This window comes from Adiantum capillus-veneris, chromosome 17 (genome assembly GCF_014529385.1).
Source record: "Adiantum capillus-veneris isolate H3 chromosome 17, ASM1452938v2, whole genome shotgun sequence".
Lineage (NCBI taxonomy): Eukaryota > Viridiplantae > Streptophyta > Polypodiopsida > Polypodiales > Pteridaceae > Adiantum > Adiantum capillus-veneris.
This window is the reverse complement of record NC_140947.1, coordinates 153,220,436-153,240,757: the sequence shown is the minus strand read 5'-3', so window position 1 is coordinate 153,240,757 and position 20,322 is coordinate 153,220,436. Positions and strand designations below refer to the sequence as shown.

General features: G+C 45.6%; 1 protein-coding gene across 3 annotated transcripts in view; it reads left to right on the top strand.

Moving 5' to 3' along the window:
- LOC147438345 (enhancer of mRNA-decapping protein 4-like) overlaps positions 1–20,322 on the top strand; it is a 126,847-nt gene that overhangs the window by 7,723 nt on the left and 98,802 nt on the right. The gene's annotated exons all lie outside the window — the stretch shown is intronic.

Here is a 20,322-nt window from a genome sequence, read left to right as displayed (position 1 = left end):
AAGCCGATTTCCACATTATGAAGTTGGGCAATTGCGACGTTCTCTTGGGCATGCCTTGGCACGACAAGAATGGATGCAACTCTCTAGGTTTGGAACAGGACCATCACCGTGATGCAGAAGGGCAAGCCAGTTGTCCTCAAAGTTCAATTGTCCGAACAAAGCCCTGAATGACCTCTCTAGTTGTTTCTAGTTAGATACTTTTGAACATTGTTTGAGAAAGTATTGTTTGAAGTTTGTTTGAAATGGATGCTATCTGTTTTAAACCTGTCTTAGTGCCAATTGAATTGTTTGACTCTGGTTTTTGTCAAAAAATGGTGACGTGGCAAACCCCAACGCACAGACACACTCTCAAAATGGGGCACCAGAACCGCTGCAGTAGGGCAACCCCGTGAAACCCGGAAGTTCTGCTGATGTGGCAATTCCGTTCAGTCTGCTGACGTGGCAGCCCGCGAACCGCAACGGAAATTGCGGAAGCTGGAAATAAAGCATCAAGGCTCTCTCTCTCTCTCTCCCTCTCTTGCATAAAAAAATAAAGCAGAAGAGTTCTCTTGCGTGGAATAAAGCAAGCTTCAAAGGCTTGTCCAAAAAGCATCCACGTCAGCAGACTGTACGGAATTGCCACGTCAGCAGACCTGCGTTTCACGGGGCTAGCCGCCTTGTTGCACTGGTTTTGCTGCCCCATTTTGGGAGTGTGTCTTTGCGTGTGAGGGTTTGCCACGTCACCATTTTGTGACAGTTTTAATACTGTTTTCAATGATTGGTGATTTTACTCCTGGGTGGAGAAGTGAGAAACTGTTTTGGTATTGTTTGAACCTCGGAACTACGTAGACCGATGCCTGGGGAGCGTTTCGTTGTATGTTTGAAAACCTCGGAACGACGCAGGCCAATGTCTGGGAGCGTTCCGTTGTATGCTAGAAAACCTCCAAACGATGCAGGCCGATGCCTGGGAAGCGTTTGGTTGTATGCTTGAACCTCCAAGCGACGTAGACTGCGGTCTTCGGAGCGTTTGGTTGTACAGTCCTCTAAGCTCATGGCCCGGACTTTTTAGGTTATATGCGGGGGGAGTGACGAGGTAGTCGTTGAGTAGCTTCATATCGCAGACCGTTTGTCTCGGGGGACTGCTCAGTGACGCTGCTTGTTGTGTCTTGTAATATGCATATGTGAGCATTTATGTTGCATTGTGATGTGCCAACCACAGAATATTCCTAATTGGATGAGATTGCCTGGGTATGTAATTTTAGTGCATCAAGACGCCTGTGGAAGATCAGTGCGGTTTGGGTGTGATGGCTAATTTTACTACGCCAACATATCAAGAGTTCCGAACTGGAAGAAAGGAGAAGCCAACTCCTTGATCAAAAGAGCCGAAAGGAGAAGCTGACTCCTTAACAAAAAGAGAAAATTGATTGTCCCTCGGAATGTCCCTCGGAATGACCCTCGGAAATGTTTGAGCTAACTTGAGTTGTTTTGTAGATATGCTGTAATCGCGGACGATTACTTTCTTCCAAGAAGGGGGGATGTCATAGACTGCTGACGTGTCAAAGCCCTGAAGAATGGAGCCAACTTGCAGATCTCGGTCGAGGGGCCTAAACCCTAAGAAGAACAAGTAATAGTAGAAGAAGTCCTACCAACTTATGGGGACCCTGTCCGATGGGGCCCCAAGTGACACAAAGAATTAAAATAAAGCAGGATTCGCAGCTGATGACGTGGCAGTTTCCAAAAATCACGTTGACAGTGCTGACGCGGTAGGCCGTACGGATTCCCGCGATTTGCGTTGGTAGTTGTACAGAATTCCGTGATTTACACTGACAGCTTTTTGGCATTGCTTTTGGACTAGAAGCTTTTGAGTTTGAAGGCTTTTCATGTAAATGGCTTTTCATAGGCCAAGGGCTTTTAAATATGTGATAAGGGCTCATTCTCTGGTATGCTTCCCGGAGAAGATGTAGAGTCTGGAGTATCGGCTTGTACTGTGTTAATGCACTATAAAGAAATAGTGAAAGGGGCGCCAAGGTTTGGGCCAATACTCTCTGGGGTGGAATTCCGCCACCGTGTCGCCTGTCATCTCTCTTTGAGTTCAGCGGTTATTGAAGTGCTAAAAGTCTGTTTAGTCTGTTCGTTTCTATTGGCATGTGGTGCCCGTCTTGTGACGATTGGGCCTATCATCCACCATATTTGGCACCAAACCTGTCGTGGGTTTATAGGCTTCTTGCCTTTCTGATCCTCTTTATCATTTGAGTCAGCTGGTCTTTTCCTTTGTGGACAATTGGTAGCAAAGTGACCAGGCTGCTCGCATATAAAGCATTTGTTTTCAGCCATTAAGACCTTCTTTTCCTCGAGTGACTTACGCACAAAAGGCTTCCTTTTTTGTTTCTTTGCCTGCGCTCCAGAAGTCCGGGCTGAGTCCTTATCCTTGTTGGTCTTTTGTGACCCCTGTGACGCTTCAGGAACCGTTTTCACAAAGGGCTTCTTTGCTGAATTTTTCTTCTGCTGCCTTCCTTTTTCGTTGCTTGGAAACCCACTGTCCTCTCCTTTTAACAGGGCAAGACCAGTGTTAGCAACTTCCATGAGCTGGGTGAGGGTAGCCACTGTGTTCTTGGTATAGTAATCCCAAAGCCCTTTAGGTAGCCACAACAATACTTCTCTATCTGCTCTGTCATGGCACAAATCTGTAGGAGGTTACTGCGAGTAATGCTTTGCAAAACCTCCGATTGTACTCCTGTAGGCTCTTGCAAGTAGCCGCAGTGAGTTGGTGCCAATCTGTCATGATGTCGGCTTCAAATTCATTTGACAAAAAGCAGATGCAAACATTTTTTTGAAGTAGACCCATGTGGCGGGGGCTTGTCCTCTCATTAACAATGTCGTCTACCATGTAAGCACATTGTCCTTCAAGAAAGTACCAGCTTTCCTGACCTTAGAGGCCTTTGTAAAATTCCCTTCAGCATAAGCTGTATCAAACTGTTGGAGAAAAGTGAGAGCCTTTGCCTTATCCTCGAAGCCGCTGAAACTGCTAAATTTTACAGGTGCATCACCTTCTTTGTAAGCTTTCGGCTTTTCCAGTGCCCCCAAATTGTCATAAGGAATAGTTTGCAACATGGGCACTATAGTAGGCATCATCGGCACATCTTGGCCATTAACATTTTGCGTCAGAGGTGCCATATCTGGTTGCTATCGAGAAAAACCAGCCATTCCAAAATGAGTCTGGGCACTTCAAACTAGCCCTGGTTGCTCTGAAAACCTTGCTGCATACCGATGCTACCATACATGGGGTTTGGCATTGTCACAAGTTTGTGGCAACTTTACTTCTTGATTTCTTTTTGGCGGAATTTTATTTGACTTGTTTTAAAGCACCCCTCTGGAAATGCCAATGCCCGAGTTGCATGGTGTGACGCGGACAGTGAGAGTCTAGGCCGGACGGCCAGTGAGCACTGAAGTTGGGCAAATGCATTAAGGTTAGCCACGGTGGGGCTACGATACGAGTGTAAATCATCTGATAGCTAGCCGACATTGCATTTTTCGATGTGGTTACAGTGGTCAGATGACCAGTGTGAGTGCCATGGAAGCATCTCCTAAAATTTAGGGAACTGCTATTTTGGACCTAAAAATGTGTTCGTGTCATTACCTCGGTATGACAAGGGGAACATTTTACAACTTTGCCGCGAAGTCACATGGGCAACCGGTCGGGAGATTTTTAGGCGGCAACCCCGAAACGGGAAATGGCTTGTAAACGTGCCAAGTGGCACATTTCTGTGCACTTTCCTCATGCAAGAAGAAGTGGTGCTGAATTTATAGCTGGGAGGCTCATTTGCAAGTTTCCTGTCACAGAGCTATGGAATGCTTTTTTTCCCTTTTATGTACAGTGCGGTGGCAGGAGTGATACCCTGCACGCTACGCACTGCTCTCTCTCCCCCCTACGAGCAGTTATGTTATGCCCCTCAAGTGGGCTTCTCATTCGACTAATGTACAAAATCGACTAATGTACAACTGTGGGGATTTATGCTTCTGTGCCGAGGCAAGAGCCTCTCTGAACAGGAACGGGTGTAGCTAACTGCTACACCAAAGCAGGCACCGGTGAGGGTGACAACCTCACCAAACAGGTGCGATTTCAGCGCTGCGTGCACGCTGAATTTGGACTTTTGCAGCCGTCATGATGCCGGGAGCATTGGGAATAGTGTCCCACTGTTAGACGACAGTTCGGGGGCTGTTTAGGGCTGAAAACAGCAAGAAAACCAGTAAATATAGCGTGCTGTAATTACTGTTTTTGCTCAGGAAATAGGGGGTCTATGCTATTGGAAACGAGTCAGAGCTTGGGAAACTGTCCAAGGCAAGTTTTGGGGCTGTTGCCGAAAATTTGCCTGCACAGGTGATATCTAGTCGTAGCTTGGAAGACTGTCCAGGGCATGCTTTGGGGCCATTATGTTGTCAAAATTCCGCGTGTACAGGTGCCATCTTGTTGGATACACATAAAGGTCTCAAGGACTCTGGTTTTTGTAGTCTATTCCTCATTCCTGAAAGATAATAAAGAAATCCCGAAAGGGGTGCAAACCTTTGGGGCCGACAGGTGACACTGTCTGCCTGGGAGCATTCTAGCTTCCTGGCCGTGCTTTTGTTTTGAAGTGTAATTCCAGTCTCAGTTATAGGTTCCTTTTAAGTCATTGCTTTGTGTCGTAAAGTCAAGTGTTAAAGAATCTGGTGAAAGCTAACGTCTACCGCCCTACGGGCCGGTTTCATGGTTCCGTCGCCGGGACAAGATCACTTTTTCTTTAAGAAGTGAGCCTTGGTTGGTTTGCGGCGAAGACACAAAGCACAGGAACTTGGAATTACACTATGGCTGACAGGACAGACGATGCTAGAGAAGAGGGTTCCTCTTCCCAGGGTAGACAGGCTATTCCTTTACAACATGAAGTTGCCGAGAGTTCACGACCGCCACTGTCTACGCCTTTTGTTCGTGTGAATGCACAGCGAGAACAGGTTCAAGGGTTCATGACTGGGCACTTTGAAGAGGATGCGTTCAGGACACATTTAGTTGCTGCTGTGAATATCTTCACTTAGTTGGTGCAGAATCCTAGGTTTATGGATTATTTGCAAGCACCATCAAAGTCACAACAGGCAAGGGAACGCCCTCAACATACGGAGCCCGTTGAGGCTCAAGCCCAGGTCCCCCATGCGTCTCAGCAAGATGGGGAGCATTCACATGTTGCGGAGTCACGTCAGGTTCCTAGAAAGGTCCCTTCTGTCCATGAATAGGTGGTGAGGATCCCTACTCCACAGGTTTTGCCAGTTCAGCCCGCCACCTTTTAGGGTCAAAATGTTGCATTGAATGGACAGGGAACCAATCTTCAGGCAATGCATCAGGTTTTTCCACCACCCACGGTACATCTAGGGTACTTCGGGGGTGGATTGGTGTTCCAAAGTATGGTTGGTTATGCGCATGGAAACCAACAGTACATGCCTGGAAGAGTGTTTGGGGGTATGCATGGCGTGACGCCAAACCCCATGTATGGTAACATTGGCATGCGGCAGGACTTTCAGAGCAATCAGAGCCACTTTGGGGTGCCACGTGTCAATTTTGGCATGGCTGGTTTTTCTGGACAGCAGCCAGATATGCCACCTTTGATGCAAAATCTCAATGACCAAGGGGCACAGATGGTCCCTACTACAGTGCCCATGCTGCAGACGCTTCCCTATTTGGGGCCAATAGAGAAGCCAAAACCATACAAAGAAGGAGGTGCAACTGTGAAGTTCAATACCTTTAGTGGCTTCGAGGATAAAGCAAAGGCTCTTACTTTCCTCTGGAGGGAATTTTACAGAGGCCTCTAAAGTAAGAAAAGCTGCCACTTTCTTAAAGGACAATGCGCTTACATGGTGGACGACTTTGTTAGTGCAAGGACAGGCACCCGCCACTTGGGTATACTTCAAGCAAATGTTTGCATTTGCTTGGTTGTCAAATGAATTTGAAGCCGACGTCATGACAGATTGGCACCAGCTTACTTCGGCTACATGCAAGAGCTTGCTGGAGTACAACCCGAGGTTTTATAAAGCGTTACTCTCAGTGACCTCCTACAGATTTGTGCCATTGGCAGAGCAGATAGAGAAGTGTTGTTGTGGGCTGCCTAAAGGGCTTCGCGGCTACTGTACCAAGAACAGAGTGGCTATCCTCACTCAGCTTATGGAAGTTGCTAACATTGGTCTTGCCTTGTTGAAAGGAGAAGACAGTGGGTTTCCGAGCAACGAGAAAGGAGGGCAACAAAAGAAAAATTTAGCAAAGTAGCCCTTTATGAAAGCGGATCCCGAAGCGTCCCAGGGGCCAACGAAGGTCAATTAAGGCAAGGGTTCAGCCGAGACTTCTGGAGCGCAGCCAAAGAAGCAGAAAAGGAAGCCTTTTATGCGTAAGACGCACGAGGAAAAGAAGGTCTTGATGGCTGAAAACAAGTGCTTTATATGCGAGCAGATTGATCATTTTGCAACCAACTGTCCACAAAAGAAAAGGCCAGCTGACTCAGATGACAAATAGGACAGGAAAGGAAAGAAGCCTATGCCCTCGGCAGGTTTAGTGCCAAACATGTTGGGCGACAGGCCTAGTACAGATGCCAGCGAGTTATGCAGAGCGTGGGGTAAAGCTAGAGACCAGATGGCACTTATCTTCTTTGATCCAGGTGCGAAAGCGAACTTTATCACGCCAAAATTAGCTATGAAGCTGGGCATCAGAGCTAAAGAGATGGGGTATACCGTAGAGGCAGGATTGGCATGTCTTGGCCACTCAGAGTGCGTTACTCCCATCATTGGAAAGCTGTGTCTGCATATTCAGTCGTATGTGGACACGGAAGAGTTCTACATCATGCCGCTGGAAGGATGTGATGTCTTGTTGGGGATCCCGTGGATGTTCCGAGTGCATGGAGTCTTGGATGCCTACAACAAAAAAATCACTGTACAGCATAGGAGCAAAACTCACATCTTGGATGTAAAGCTAAAAGGAGAGTCAGTCCCTAGTGTATCTGCTTCTGCTATCACCTCTGTAATAAGGAATCATCTTTCTGCGTACTTGGTTTTTGCACGTGATGTCAGATAATTGCCAGTCAAATTTATCTGTGTTAGATAAAGACAGGTTAGCATTTTTGCAAAAGTTTAATGGCTGTTTTTCTGATTCATTACCGTCTCAACTACCGCTGGAGAGGCCCGAGGATCATGCGATTGATTTGGTGCCAGGTTGTAGCCCACCAAATAGGCCACCGTATAGGGTTAGTGAGGCGCAACGGAAAGAGATTATGAGCCAAGTGGAGGAGCTCTTAGAGAAAGGGCTGATTCAGCCTAGCTCGTCACCTTATTGCTCTCTAGTGCTCTTAGTACAAAAAGAGGATGGCTCGTGGCGCATGTGTATTGACTATCGTGCGTTGAATAAGAATACCATCAAGAATAGGTTTCCTATTCCAAGGATTGATGATATTCTTGACCGCCTAGAGGGTGCGGCGATTTTTAGCAGGATCGACCTTAAAAGTGGGTACCGTCCGATTCGAATTAGGTTTGAGGATGTGCGTAAGACTGCGTTTAGAACGACATTTGGTCTCTACGAGTTCTTAGTGATGCCATTTGGTCTTACGAATGCTCCTGCTACGTTCAATAGGATGATGGATAGGATCTTCCGTCCATATTAGAACTTTGCTGGCACATTCTTTGATGACATGATAGTCTACTCGAAGAATGAAGAGGAGCATAGGGATCACTTGGCCATTGTGTTCGAAGAATTGTGCAGGAACAGATTGCTCATCAATGGCAAGAAAAGTGAGTTCTTCTTGGAAGAGATCCACTTTCTCGGACATATTGTGTCAAAGGATGGCGTCCGAATGGATCCTGCGAAGGTAGAAGCAATCAAGACATGGCCTGCTTTAACGACTGTGCACGATGTTGTAGCTTTTTAGGGCTGTGTTCTTACTACAGAAGATTCATTCGCAACTTTGCAGAGATTGCTTCACCTTTACATGCTTTGCAAAAGAAAGAGGCCACTTTCAGATGGACCCAAAAAGAGATTTCAGCTTTTAATCTCTTAAAGGAAAAGATGACTTCAGATGCAGTCATTGTTTTGCCAGATCTCAGGAAGTCATTTGTGGTCCAGTGTGACGCTTGTGGCAGTAGCATTGGTGTAGTGCTAATGCAAGATGGCAGGGTAGTAGCCTATGAGAGCAGAATCTTGCAAGGGCCAGAGATGACCATGCAGGTCTATGAAAAAGAGTTACAGGCTGTGATTCATGCGCTCTTAAGTTGGAAACACTACCTGCTAGGTGCTGATTTTGTTGTCCAAAGGGATCATCAGACCTTGCGATACTTTCTGACACAGTCAAAGCTATCGGAAAAGCATATGCGATGGGCAAACATTCTTTCCATGTTTCATTTCGAGATTGTGCATGTGGAAGGCAAGAAGAATGTTGTGGCTGATGCGTTATCAAGAAAGCCACAACTTTCAGCTGTGTCAATTCCTTATCAATGAGCTTGATGACATGAAGGAACAGTATGCAAGTGACAAAGTTTTTGCAAGGATCTTCGAACAGTTTTAGGAAGGACAACGGCACGAGCACTACCTTCTCAGAGATGGTTTTATGATGATGCATGGCAGACTCTGTGTCACTAGGCCATTGCGACATAAGGTCATGGTAGACAGTCATGTCCCACCGTATACAGGGCATCGTGGTATAGATGCTACAACGAAAACGGTTGAGACGTTCTTTTATTGGACTACCTTGAGGAGAGATGTGGATGCCTTCGTGCGAGCATGCCTGATTTGCCAAAAGGTCAAGTTTGACAGGCAAAAGGCACCAGGGCTGTTACAGCCATTACCGATTCCAGATAAACCATGGGAAAGTATAGCTATGGATTTTATCTTTGATCTTCCAAGAATACAGACAGGGAATGATGGAATTTGGACCATTATTTGCAGATTCAGCAAGCAAGCTCATTTAATTCCTATTAGGAAGAAGATAAAACCAAATCAAATGGCACGTCTCTTTATATGCAATATTTTTAAGTACCATGGTATGCCACAGTCAATTGTTAGTGACCGTGATCCATGGATGACAAGTCTATTCTGGAGAGGCATATTTAAGAATATGGGCACTACGCTTAAGTTCTCATCGTCGTTTCATCCACATACAGATGGACAGTCAGAAGAGGCAAATTCTATTGTCTTGGATTTGCTTAAGTGCTATGTGTCAGAGCACAAGGCGAAGTGGGCCGTTGGTTGAGTATGCGTACAATAATACAGTGCATTCTTCAACAGGCAAAGCACCTTTTGAAATTGTCGAAGGTCATGTGAAAGTTCCTCCCATTTTGCATATCAAGGACAAGATCTTTAGGCAGATCAATATGTACAGAATATGGATGAAATGTACCAGAAGATAAAGCATGCCCTTGAAAGGACACAGGCAAAGCAAAAGAAAGCTGCTGATCTCCACCATCGTGAATTGCTGTTTTCACTTGGTGATTGGGTACTGTTGCGGTTTGAAAAGGCACGCTTAAAGAAGTGTAAAGGTAAAGAAAGTCTCTTTACAAAGCTTAGTATGCGTTACTATGGGCCTTTTCAAGTATTAGAGAAGATCAGTGATGTCAGTTATAGGCTGAAATTGCCTGAGAACTGGAAGATTCACAATGCTTTTCATGTGAGTCTTCTTAGACTATTTATTGGTGATGTGCCAGAGGATATGCCAGTTGAAGAGCAGCCAGAAGTTGAAGACCTTGATGAAATTTTGGTCCCAGAACAGATCATGGCACACAAGGAAAGAAAAGTCAAAGGTAAGGTTACAAGGCGGTGTTTGGTGAAGTTCAAGAACTATCCACCTATGCATGCAAAGTGGATGGAAGAGAGCGAATTGTTAGAGTCACCAAATGTATTGCAGCTATACCTTGAAGCCTTTGGTTTACCACCTACGTATTCTCCAACTCAAGAAAAGCAAAGGTCAAAAGGAAAGAGACTTGCGCTAGAGGGGGGTGATCCAGGAGCTAGCACTTCTCATGTATCTATGGATTTAGTGCAATAGCAGTGTACCCTGCTTGGCAATTGCCCTTGGGGAATAAAAGTTTTGTCAAAAAGTCTGTTCAGTGCTATAGAAGTAAGTATGTCTTGTCAGTTTTCAAGAGTACAGTAATTGCTTCTAATGAGTACATGTTGACGCATTTTTAAACTGCTGGTTTGTGATGCTTGAAAGGATTCGAAGTGTACTAAAAGTTATGGACTCTATGAAGGCCAGTGGCACAATGTGAAAGCTATCCACTATGTCAATGGAACAATCTCACAGGTAGACCATACATGAGTTAACAAGTGTTGAATACACAAGAGCGTTAACTACGAGCATGTATGTCTCGTACCATGTTGACCAGGTGTGTACATACGAAAAGGTTGACAGCCGTGATACGGTGTCCATGAAGTGTTGTACATACTAATGGATTGATATTCATGCAAACGAGGACGTTCGCGATTTCAAGAGGGGGGTGTGTCACAAGTCTGTGGCAACTTTACTTGTTGATTTCTTTTTGGGGGAATTTTATTTGACTTGTTTTAAAGCACCTCTCTAGAAATGCCAATGCCTGAGTTGCATAGTGTGAGGCGGACAGTGAGAGTCTAGGCCGGACGGCCAGTGAGCACTGAAGTTAGGCAAATGGACTAAGGTTAGCCACGGTGGGGCTATGAGTGTAAATCACCTGATAGCTAGCCCACATTGCATTTTTCGATGTGGTTACAGTGGCGATTGATGGTCAGATGACCAGTGTGAGTGCCATGGAAGCATCTCCTAAAATTTAGGGAATTGCTATTTTGGACCTGAAAATGTGTTCGCTTACCTCGGTATGACAAGGGGAACATTTTACAACTCTGTCGCGAAGTCACCTGGGCAACCAATCGGGAGATTTTTAGGCGGAAACCCCGAAATGGGAAATGGCTTGTAAACGCGCCAAGTGGCACATTTCTGTGCAATTTTCTCATGCAAGAGGAAGTGGCGCTGAATTTATAGTTGGGAGGCTCATTTGCAAGTTTCCTGTCACAGGTTAAGAGCTATGGAGTGCTTTCTTTCCCTCTTATGTACAGTGTGGTGCCAGGAATGATGCCTTGCACGCTATGCACTGCTCTCTCTCTCTCTCTCTCTCTCCCCTACGAGCAATTATGTTATGCCCCTCAAGTGGGCTTCTCATTTGACTAATGTACAGTTGTGGGGATTTATGCTTCTGTGCCGAGGTAAGAGCCTCTCTGAACAGGAACGGGTGTAGCTAATTGCTACACCAAAGCAGGCACCGGTGAGGGTGACAACCTCACCAAACAGGTGCGATTTCAGCGCTGCGTACACGCTGAATTTGGACTGTTTTGCAGCCGTCATGATACGGGGAGCATTGGGAACAGTGTCCCACTGTTAGACGACAGTTCGGGGGTTGTTTAGGACTGAAAACAGCGAGAAAACCAGTAAATACAGTGTGCTGTAATTACTGTTTTTGCGCAGGAAATAGGGGGGTCTATGCTATTGGAAACGAGTCAGAGCTTGGGAAATTGTCCAGGGCAAGTTTTGGGACTGTTGTGCTGCTGAAATTTTGCCTACACAGTTGATATCTAGTCGTAGCTTGGAAGACTGTCCAGGGCAAGCTTTGGGGCCGTTATGCTGTCAAAATTCTGCCTGTACAGGTGCCATCTTGCTAGATACACATAAAGGTCTCAAGGACTCTGGTTTTTGTAGTCTATTCCTCATTCCTGGAAGATAATAAAAAAATACCGAAAGGGGCGCCAACCTTTGGGGCCTACAGGTGTCACTGTCTGCTTGGGAGCGTTCTAGCTTTCTGGCCGTGCATTTGTTTTGAAGTGTAATTCCAGTCTCAGCTACAGGTTTCTTTTAAGTCATTGCTTTGTGTTGTAAAGTCAAGTGTTAAATGAAAGCTAACGTCTACCGCCCTATGGGCGAGTTTTAGGCATCATGCCTTGCATACCCCGAAACACTGTTCCTGGCATGTACGGCTGACTTCCAAGCGCATAGCCATACTCTGGAACACAACTCCACCCCCGAAATACCCAGGATGTACCGTGGGTGGTGGAAAAACTGGGTGCATTGCCTGGTAACCAGCTCCCTGTCCATTCAAGGCAACATCCGGGCTCTGAAAGGTGACGGGCTAAACTCGCATAGCTTGTGGAATAGGCGTCATAACCACCTGTTCACCTCAAGGACGGGAGGAACCTGTTTTGGAGCCCTTGACTCCGCAACATAGTGTTCCCTATCCTGCTGAGACGCATGAAGTACTTGGGCTTGAGCCTCAACAAGCTCTGTTCACGGTGTAGGTTGCCTATTTTGCTGTGGCACTGGTGGCGCTTGCAAGAATTCCATAATCCTTGGGTTCTGTGCCAGTTGCGAAAACACATTCATCGCGGCAACTAACCGAGTCATGAATGCATCGTCCTCAAGTTGCCCAGTGTACAGACAAGCGTGGTCGTGAGCTCTCGCCAATCTCGAACACCATAAGAATTTCCTGTCCGTCCTTCGAAGAGGAACCTTCTTCCATAAGGCCCTTAAGGCCCTTTGTCGGCCATAATGTAATCCCGCGTTCCTCTACTCTGTGTCTTTACATAAAACAACCAAGGCTCACTTCTTGAGGAAAAAGTGATTGATGTCCCGGCAACGGAACCTTGAAACCGCCCCGTGGGGCGGTAGGCTTTGGCTTTCATCCAAAAATCTTTACTTCCGTCACACACAGAGTGCACTTTGCAAAGGTAACCTGCGACGGGAATTAACACTTAAGCACACACACGGCTCGGAAGCTAGAATGCTCCGAGCAGACATCGATAACCTGTAGGCCTCAAAATTGGTGCCCCTTTCGATATTTCTTTATTCTTTAAGAGGGTTACTTACAAGAAGAGTCTTTACCTGTATCCAGCTAGATACCACCTGGTTTGGCAAAATTTCGGCAGCATAACAGCCCCAAAACTTGCCCGAAACCAATTCCCCTGCTGGAACTCACTTCCACTGACATAAACCCTCTGATTTCTGCCAAAAAACAATAAATTCAGCACGCTGTATTTACTGGTTTTTGCCCTGTTTTCAGCCCTAAACAGTCCCTGAACTGTCCTCTAACAGAGTGGCTTTGTTCCCAATGGTTTTGGCGTCCGTATGGCTGAAAACAGTCCAATTTCAGCGCATAATCAGTGCTGAAAATGCACCTGTACGGTGAGGTTATCACCCTCACTGGTGCCTGCTTTTGGAGCAGCAGTTAGCTACTCCCGTTCCGGCTCAGAGAAGGTCTTGCCTGAGGAAAAACACATATAACCACACAGTTGTACATGAGTCAAATGAAGAGCCCTCTTGTGGGGCATCACATTACCGCACGTAGGGAAGAGAGAGAGAGCAGTGTGAGGTGTACAGGACATGACTTCTTGCACCACACCGTACATGAGAGGGAAAGCTTGCAGTGAATAGCTCTTAGCCTGTGACAGACTTCAAACGAGCTCTCTCCCAGTTTAAAATTCAGGGCCACTTCTTTTGCAAGAGGAAAGTGCACTAAAATGTGCCACTTGGCACGTTTACAAGCAATTTCCCGTTTCGGGGTTGCAGCTTAAAAATTTCTCGATTGGTTGTCCAGTTGACTTTGCGGCAGAGTTCTAAAATGTTCCCCTTGTCATTTCGAAGGTAGTGACGCGAACAGATTTCATGGCCCAAAATAGCAGTTTCCTAATTTTTAGGAGATGCTTCCATTGGGTTCCCACTGGTCTTCTGACCATCTATCCCCATTGGGACTGCATCCGAAAATGCAATGTGGCCCAACTATCGGGTACTTTCTTCTTGTGACCCCACCTTGACTTTGTGCCTTTATTGAGTTCACTTCCTAGTATCCACCAACTTGCTAAGTGCGACGGGGGGAACCTACATGATTTTGAACTGAGCCTAGACATCCTCTTACTATACGAATTCCAGTGCTGACGAACTTCCCGGTTGCGGGTGAAACTATCGTTCACATTGGCCATACAATGTCCGACCATTTGCAACTTCAAAAAGAGGGTCTCAAAAATAAAACAAAAATCATTGGAAAGAAACCAACAACTAAGGTTAGCAGATGTCACAAATTGTGACATGGCTGTCTAGTGCTGCAGGAAACCCTAACCCTAATTGCAGAAAACCCTAACCCTAATTGCTGACGTGGCAGGGCTGACACGTGGCAGTTGTATGGATCCCTGCGTTTTTCCGGCACAATTTGTGGAGGCACAAAAGCTGCGGCAGTTTGTTCTTTTTGGTAGATTTTGGCATTGCTTTTTGCTCTTTTCCTACTCAAAGGATGGGAGAGAGAGAAAGCCTCTTTGCTTTATTTTATTAAGCAAGAGAGAGAGAGATCTTTTGCTTTATTTTTCTATTGGCTCAAGAGAGAGCTTGTGGAAAGCAGGAAGCCTTTGGGCTTCTGACTTTCAGCTTTTGGGGCTCTACTTTTGGCATCCCTTGTAATCTTTAAATATGTGAGCAAGCCTCTCACAACTCAAAGCATCTGGACCCAGAGTCTGAGTGTGAGCGCCTACTTGCACTCTTGTACTTTGAACTCAGATTAATACAAAAAGAAATACCGAAAGGGGCGCTAGTCTTTGGGGCCAATAGGCACGGAACTCTGCCGGGCCAGTGTCGAATAAATTGTGAACTGTGAACTGTTTTGAATTGGTTATTTGGTGCTGTCGTGGTAGATTCTCGATATGGAGTGTCCAAGTCTGTTACGGTGGTATCAGAGCACGGCCGATTTCTCTTCTACGGAAAATCCAATCCCAATTTTTTTTTCCGCGGCACCTATGGCTTCAGGCTTCAGGCAAAGATCAGTCGTCATCGCGGCATTGCTACCACCATGAAAGGGGTAGAGAGATACTTCTTTTGGCCGAGACTCAAGAAGGATGTGGAAGAGTTTGTTCGCAAGTGCTTGGTATGCCAAAAGGTCAAGTTTGACAGGCATAAAGCACAGGGATTGTTACAGCCTTTGCCCATATCCACCTGTCCATGGGAAAGTATTGCAATGGATTTCATTTTTGATCTCCCGAGAACACAGAGCGGTCACGATGGTATCTGGACTGTTATTGACAGATTTAGCAAGTAGGCTCATTTCATTCCAGTGAAGAAAACAGTTAAGCCAGATCACTTAGCGAGACTGTTTGTGGCCCAGATTTTCAGATTACATGGCATGCTCGAGACAGTTGTCTCCGACAGGAACCCTAGATTTACGAGTTTGTTTTGGAAGGCAATTTGGGAGAACATTGGCATGCGGTTGCAGTTCTTGTCATCTTTCCACCCCCAGACTGACGGGCAATCTGAGATTGCCAATTCAATGGTTTTAGATTTATTGAAGTCTTATATCTCGGATCAGAAGACTCAATGGGAAAAGTATCTACCTTTGGTGGAATTTGCCTACAACAACGCGATACTCTCTTCGAAGGGGAAGGCGCAATTTGAGATTGTTGAAGGTGTTGCGAAGGTTCCACCCTTCCTAAAAGATAAGATTTTTGAAGCTGATGAGTATACGTGCGACTTGGACACGGCTTTTGCCAAGGTCCGTGAGGCTTTGCAAAAATCTCAAGAACGACAAAAAAAGGCAGCGGATCGCCATCGTCGCGGTTTGAAATTGAAGGAGGATGATTGGGTGCTCTTACGTTTTGAGAAGGCACGCCTAAGAAAGAGGAAGGGCAAGGAGAGGCTTTTTCCAAAGCTTAGTATGAGATACTATGGACCTTTCCAGATCTCCGAAAAGATCAATGATATCTCCTTCCGACTGAAACTGCGTGACACTTGGAGGATTCACAATGCATTTCAAGTGAGTCTCTTGAATTTTTTTAAAGGAGATGTGCCTGATGATGGGGAGCCCGATGAGCAACCCGAAGTGGAAGAAAACGAGGAGTTTCTTGTTCCTGAACAGATTTTGGTACATAAGGACACAAAGAATAAGGGTAAAGTAAGAAGGCAGTTCTTGGTTAAATTCAAGAACTATCCTGCATTGGATGCGAAGTGGATGGAGGAGGAGGACCTAGCAGATACTCCTCAGATTGTGAACCTTTACCTTGAAGCTTTTGGTTTAGCGTAGTCTATTCCAAATGGAACCCAGAATTCAGCTTGGCCGTAGATTTGGTGCAGTGAGATGCACAAGAGGGGAGTTACTTTGCTCCTTTGTCAACCGATGCCTCGAATTTCTAAATACTAGAGTCACTGATGTCTCTTGAGCTTCAGGGATACTGAGAGCTGACAGTATTCTACTGTATGACTTTATGAAATGGAATTCCTGAATATGAAACTGATTTGTTCTTGACTTGTTTTTAAGTGCAAGAACTGATAGATGAAATGACTCCAGCATTTTGGTCTAAATGAACTCGAATAGACATGGTTGCAATAGGGGTTAGTCAATCGGCCATCTATGAGGTCCCGACTGGATCTAGATGCGATTGTTAGCTACATTGCCGATAAATCATGGTCTAAGATCCGAATGAATGTTAAATGTCATGTGATGTCGTGTGATGTGATTGTCGATTGGCGTAATCAAGGGCGATTACAATGCTTTCAAGAGGGGGGTACGTCACAAATTGTGACGTGGCTGTCCAGTGCTGCAGGAAACCCTAATCCTAACTGCAGGAAACCCTAACCCTAGTTGCTGATGTGGCAGGGTTGACACGTGGCAGCTGTAAGGACCCCCGTGTTTTGCGGCGCAATTTGCGAAGGCACAAAAGCTGGGGCAGCTTGTTGCTTTTTGGCAGATTTTGGCATTGCTTTTTGCTGTTTTCCTACGCAAAGGATGGGAAAGAGAGAGAGCTTCTTTGATTTATTTTATTAAGCAAGAGAGAGAGAGAGAAATTTTTTTTGCTTTATTTTTCTATTGGCTCAAGAGAGAGCTTGTGGAAAGCAGGAAGCCTTTGGGCTTTTGATTTTCAGCTTTTGGGGCTCTGCTTTTGGCATCCCTTGTAATCTTTAAATATGTGAGCAGGCCTCTCACAACTCAGAGCATCTGGACGCAGAGTCTGAGTGTGAGCGCTTGCCGGCACTCTTGTACTTTGAACTCAGATTAATACAAAAACAAATACCGAAAGGGGCGCTAGTCTCTGGGGCCAATATCTCTAGGCACGGAACTCCTCCGGGCCACTGTCGAATAAATTGTGAACTGTGAATTGTTTTGAAGTGGTTATTTGGTGCTGTCGCGGTAGATTCTTGACTTGGAGTGTCCAAGTCTGTTACAGCAGATGCCACGTCCTAGGGACATAGTTAACAGTTGCCACGTCCTCGTGGCAGTATCAAGCAACTTTAGTCTGTAGGATACATTATTTATGTTCTCTTGAATCTCGAAAGAGCCATAATATCGCATACTTAGATTTGGAAGAAGCCGCTCCTTTCCCTTTCGTTTCCTCAGGCCCGCCTTCTCAAACCATAAGAGCACTCAATCATCTTCCTTCAGTTGCAAGTCGCGTCGATGTTTATTGGCTGCCTTCTTATGCCGTGCCTGACACTTCTCAAGAGCCTTGCAAACCTTGGCAAAAGCAATGTCCAAATCTTTCCTACATTGATCCGCTTCAAAAATCTTATCTTTGGTGCTTAGAAATGGAGGAACCTTCTTAGCACCCTCAATTACTTCAAATGGCGCCTTCCTCATCAATGAATGAACTGCGGTGTTGTAGGCAAACTCCACCAAGGGCAAGTACTTTTCCAATTGAGTCTTTTGATCCGAAATGTAAGACTTCAATAAATCCAAAACCACGGAATTGGCTATCTCAGATTGCCCGTCCGCGTCTGTGAGTGGAATGTGTTGCTAAATTGGCTTTATCTTACAGAAAAATAATTCTAAATGAATTATTGGATTTATAAGTGAGAGGGTTTTCTCGCTTGGAACACCAAGGAAAAATAATTCTAAATGAATTATTGGAATTTTAAGTGAGAGGGCTTTTCTCACTGGAGACATCCGAGTACAGAGTATTCCTAGTGCGTCATTCAAAGTAATGACGAGAGCACTGAGAATAGGAATATCTGTAAGGCCACCAGGAACGGGTACTTCTGATGCGTCACATCGGATGGGTGACAGGGAGCATCGGAAAGAAGTATCCGACCATCCGGGAACGGACATCTCTGATGCGTCATAGGATGGGTGACATAGAGCATCGTGAAGGAGATTGTACCGTAAGTTCGGTAGGAAAGGACTAGGTGAAGGATATTCCTGATGCGTCACAAGGTGGGTGACGGGTGCATCGGAAAGGGAATATCCATAGTCGGGAGGAAATTCCGAACTGTGTTAGAATTGTGCACAAGGAAAAAGCAAGCACTTGAATGAGGATGGGTTAAGAGGAAACTTTGAGGAAAAACAGATGCTTTTTGAGAAAGCGGGATTGCCTTTCGGGAAAGCAGATGCTTTCTCGTGAGGATGTTTATGTCTGCATTGCAACTGTGCATGTGATTGCATCCAAGGATGCCTGGGAAGTGCTGTGAAAGCATTGTTTATAAGGATGCCTGGGAAGTGCTGTGAAAGCATTGTTTGTAACTTATAAGGTTTTATTGAGTTTTTGGATAGATTCATACCATTTTTAAAGGTGATCGACCGCCCACTTAATAAGTGGGCAGCCATCTGATAAATAAGGCAACAGATCAGCCAACGTTTTCTCTCTCTCTTTTTATGGCAGAACAACGAAAAAAAAAAAATTGATAAAAAATTTTTTTGACAAAAAAAAAAAAAAAAAACGGCCGCGATCTCTACGCGAGCAGCTTTTCGTGCCCGTGGCTAGGATCTATAAAAGCATCACATGCCCTCACTCAGAGGGGAGGACCAATCTTTGCAAGGAGGAGATGCTGCTACAGATTTTAGCCGTAAAGAAGACGTTGCCGGTGATGCCCATGGCTGTTCCAAGTGTACCCGATGTCGCCAAGACCCAGTGCGTGAGTTCCCTCGCGAAGAAGTGCCTACGAAGCGTGTTTCCATCGCAACAAGTTGCTGTTTTTCTCTGTTTTCAGCCCATAAACGTCGTAGATGGGGCTGATTTACGAGAAGGAACCCGAGAACACACCTCTTTTGTGTGTAGGATTGGAAGAGAGGATTTTCTATGGAGAGATCTCTTCCGGGGAATTGCTTTTCGAGAATCGAGTCGCGTTTCGAGCGTCGAGACTTTGAAGGTAACGATTTTCATGTTATGATCTTTGAGTATTTGATTGCAGGTGTACTTCCTCTTCGTGAGGGAGTAGGAGCAGAGGAAGGCATGAGTCTCTGCAGGAGAAAAGCGCTTCGAGGAACTAGAGCCAGATCAGCCCAAGGGTTTCGTACCCGAGTTTGGGAAGTAGATCCACGAATCGGAGAGAGGTAGTCTCTCAAGTTGTGATCCGAAAGTTGGGATTCCCAAGTAAGGACTTCGTGTCTCAGGAAAGCAGAGTTGTTCTGCGGGAAGAGGACTCTGGAAAGAGAGTTGGAAAAGAGTTGCAGGGATGTCATGCCCTGAGTTTGGAAGGTGAGATCCAGAGGCGAGAACCTTGGTTCTCAAGGATTTGGAATAAGGAACGGAAGTTCCTTGGAGTAGGGTTTTGCCCTAGGAATCGGAAGCTAAGGCTTCCAGGAACCATCAAGTCTTATTGTAGAACGAACGTGGTAATACGTTCGGTTCAAGTGCTTGTATAGATTTCTCCTCAGTAATAAAGATACTATTACGGGGGGGACCACCAACCCATCTTGTGGTCCCCAGTACTGTGTCGATCTTCTCACTTTATCTCTCTCTCTATTTATTTCTCTCTATATCCTCTGGCTTCAATATTAAGTGATAAATTTTATTTATCGGAGTATATTTTATATTGCTATGCGTTGCCGTTTGTGACAGTGGTATCAGAGCACGGTCTCCTCTCTTTCTCTGTAAAGGAGGACGACTCTAGGAAGATACGTGAAGAAGCCATGACAAGCCAAGAGAGAAGTAAGCAGGCGGAACCCTAAGTCCTGCAAGGAAAAGCTGACAGAGTTGGAATTTTTTTTTTTCTCTCTGTAAGAAGTCGACACAAGGCTTGGGATTCTCTGAGAAGGCGACAAGAGCATGATGCTCAAGAACGTAGAGAATCCTAGGAGCTGACTGCTCGAGATTCTTCAGAATCCAGAAAATATCCATGAACATCAATCCAGAACTATAGCCATGAAATCCCGTCATTCTGGGAAGGATATGAAAAAGGTCTCTAGACCTAGGAACACTTCCAGTCAAGTTTGATACTTTTGACGGAAGAGAAGATGTCCTGAAAGCTACCGCTTTGATTCGACAAGTTTGAAGTTGCCTTTACAAGCGGCAATTTCTGAAAAGCGTCGAAGGTGAGCCATGTGACCAAACACCTCAAGGGGGATTGCAAGTACTTGGTGGTA